Source organism: Amaranthus tricolor, chromosome 8 (genome assembly GCF_026212465.1).
Source record: "Amaranthus tricolor cultivar Red isolate AtriRed21 chromosome 8, ASM2621246v1, whole genome shotgun sequence".
In the NCBI taxonomy this organism is placed as follows: domain Eukaryota; kingdom Viridiplantae; phylum Streptophyta; class Magnoliopsida; order Caryophyllales; family Amaranthaceae; genus Amaranthus; species Amaranthus tricolor.
The window spans coordinates 15,191,886-15,195,600 of NC_080054.1; positions in this window are offsets into that span (position 1 = coordinate 15,191,886).

Here is a 3,715-nt window from a genome sequence, read left to right on the forward strand (position 1 = left end):
ATTATTTCACCCTTCATATTATCACCGAAGGTTACAGTTCCCCCATCATACGCTTCAAGTGAGAGAAATCTTGATTTATCACCCGTCATGTGCTTGGAACACCCACTGTCGAGATACCATGAGTTGTTCCCTCTCACTTGAGCCTCTTTTTCCTTAGACTCTTCATGAGATGCCATGAGATACAGATTTGCGGTTTCTTCTTCTATTGGCGCTTCAGTTTCAGCTTCGCTTTCACTATCACCCCAAGCTGCGATCATAGCTTTTCGAAAATCAGTTCTGAAGTTTCCTTGTTTAGGCATCCTTCCAACTTCTCTTGTCTTTCCCTTGCCCTTCTTATTCTTCCATAGAGGGCAATCTTTGATGAAGTGGTCAGTACTTTTACATTTGTGGCATTCAAAATTTTTCTTCATGTTAGCAGTTCCTTTTTCTTTATTATTCCTTTGATTTCCATATCTGTTGTTCCTGAAGAATTTTTTGAATTTTCGTGCCAACATAGCAGCTTCCTCTTCCCCAGCTTCTGATTCTTCACTATCATCTGCTGCCAGAGCCAGTCCTTTGTTTCGGGAACTGTCAGCTGTTCCCAAATGCAATTCATGAGTCATGAGGGAACCAGCCAACTCTTCCAAATTAAACTTGGTGAAATCTTTCGATTCCTGAATGGCTGTGACCTTAGCTCTCCAGCGTTCGTCTTGAGGAAGACTCCTAAGTATTTTCCTAACTTGTTCATCAACGGGAATGATCTTACCAAGAGAGACCAATTCATTCGTGATATTTGTGAACCTGGTGAACATCTCTTGAATGTTCTCTCTAGGTTCCATAACAAACCTTTCATATTTGGACATTAGGAGGTCGATCTTGGATCGCTTCACTTCACTAGTACCTTCATGGGTAACTTCCAGCAGGTCCCAAATCTGCTTGGCAGTTTTGCAACCCATTATACGATTGTGTTCATTGGGTCCAAGACCACAGTGAAGCAATTTGATTGCAAGAGCGTTTATCTCCATCTTTTGAAAATCTTCTTTTTCATATTCAGTGATTGGTTTTGGAATAGCTTCGTTATTGGAGTTGATGGTCGTCACCTCAAAGTCTCCAACTTCAATAACTCTCCAAACTTGATAGTTTTCGGCCTTTATGAAGATTTCTATTCTATTTTTCCAGTAAGTATAGAATTTCCCATCAAACATGGGTGGCCTTTGTGTGGAGTACCCCTCTTCCATGCGCTCGTTCATCTACAACATCTCTGTGGGAACAGGATACTGCTCTCGGGGTTTCCTGATTAAATGAGGAACAGGGCTCTGATACCAATTGTTGGAATATCTAACTTCTTGGATATTCTAAGACACGTACAACTTCCACGAACCAAGTCATAGGCTTCATCAACGATTCAACAAAATCGGATATATACCTACAAAACAATCTCTAAAAATATGTTTGTTTATTTAAAAGTGAAGTCATCATCAAAACCTTAAGAGGCCAACAGTATGTATGAATGAAACATGGAAATAAAAATAATTCTTTCCTTTAAATTGTCAAATCAACAAATCAGATCGCACCACAATATATTGTTAGGCTAAAAAGTTACTAGAGAATAAAAATATCGAACATACAAATAGATTAGCATTGTAATAGTTTATTTTGCCCCAAATGTCCTGCAAACTATTCCACGGTAATTTAATTAGAGAAAAATTGTGAGATTTAAATTGGACTAATAACGCTAAATACTTGCAAGTTGCAAGAAATAACCCCCTCCCCCGATAAACCTCCATTCTCAAGTGCAAACACTCTCTTAAAGCTCGGATAAAGGAATATTTACATAGGGCTAAATCTTATAAACGAATGCATAAGAAAACACATGTCTGAGAGCCCAATAAACTTGATCAAACTACGTTTTTTCATGATCCTGGCACAAAAATCAAAGCTCAATTTGATCACACAATATTTGAATTCAAAGAAAATTCATTTCCCAAGTCATAATATAATTGGGATATTGATAGCATGAAAGAAAAGTATAATTCCTAAACTCGTCCTCAATGCCTATTGTGAGGTTATTTATCCTAAACAAATAATTGAATCCAATCAATGGTGAAAAAAAGAAAATTTTATTTCAAAACTTTAGAAATAGAAAAAAATTATTAACTACAATTCTTGCATGATGGCAATGACCATGAAGCATGTTCTTTCTTATTTTCAACCACTAATTTCTACTGGATATCTTGGCCGCTAACAGTCTGATCTTTACCTAATTAGAAAATAAATCAAAAAAATTAGGTAAAATAAAACCCCAAAATTATAGTTCAATAACCCCAAATATATCCAATGAACCCAATTAAAGAAAAAGTATAACACCTCAAGATTTTAATGACGTAATTATTTAATATTATAATAACTTTTAGAGATTTTATATTTATATTAAATTATTTTAAGTAAATTTTAATAGATTTCTTTTATATACGAATATAAATATTAATACATTTATATTAAAAATAAATTACGATTTCTAAAATAACGAGGTTCGAATTATATGAATATAATCGTATTAAAAATATATGAACAAACAAATGTGAGTTTTTCTTAGTTGGGCTTTGTGAGAAAGTTAATCTAGAAAATAAATAAATAAAATAACAAAATGAGTTTGGGTTTTTAAGCGAGACCAAACCCTTCCCTAACCTAAACGAACCGCACGCCTCCTTGCCTCCTTCTCTCTCCCTCTTCCTCTTCTCCCTGTGACACCATATTCCCTCAAACCTCATGTCTAGAGCCTTTCAACAGCACCACCAGTCTCACTCACGGCAACCAGCAATAGGAAGGCCGCGTCTGTCCTCCCTCACGGCAACAGCCAGCAGCAGGAAGGCTGCGTCTCTCTCCCTCACGACAGCAGCAAGCTGCAGATCTCCCCACCACCAGCAGCTCGGCTGCTGTGCCGCCAGCAGGGGACAGTCCATGCGACTCCTTCTCCCCCATTACACACAGTAAGTCACCACCACCACAAAAACCACCTACCTCCTTGTCCATCTCCTAGTTTCACTCTTGTGAGCCATCCTTTACTTCCCCATTTAATTAGTTCCTTGTTCTAATTAGAATTTACCAAGTTTATCAGTTTCGAGTTGATTATGTATTAATTTTATTAAGTCTTATTGTGGTTAATAATTAAAGATGTTATCTTTGAATAATGAATTAATTAGGGTTTAATTTAGGAATGAAATATTAATGGTGTGTGCTCTTATGTTATATGTTGGTGATGATATGATTGATTGGATAATTTCACAAATTATTTTAAAGCCTAGTTGTGTTAGCTATGATTATGATAGATTTAGTTGGTAGTTGTACTACTTTTGTGTTTTGAGGGTGTTTTATAATTTCATAGATTTGTAGAAGCTTTGAAAATGTAATTTTATTGCGAATAGGTGATAATAGTCGTTATAATTGAGAGTATTAGTGACATAAAGTGGTGTTAATTGTCACTTGTATCATAAGGATGATGGTGGATGTTGTTTATATTACTAAGTATTATTGTTAGTTAGTCGTGGTGTGGTCGTAGTTATTAGAGTTGAATACTATCATTGTTGATATAGGTAGAAACCATCATTGTCATTATTGTCGAAATTTATTAGAGGAAGTGTTTCTTTTCATGCCTGTTGGCATCATTAGTAATTTTGTATGTTGTAGTAGATTATATCACAACTTTAGGTTATCACTAACATCAACATTGTTAAAA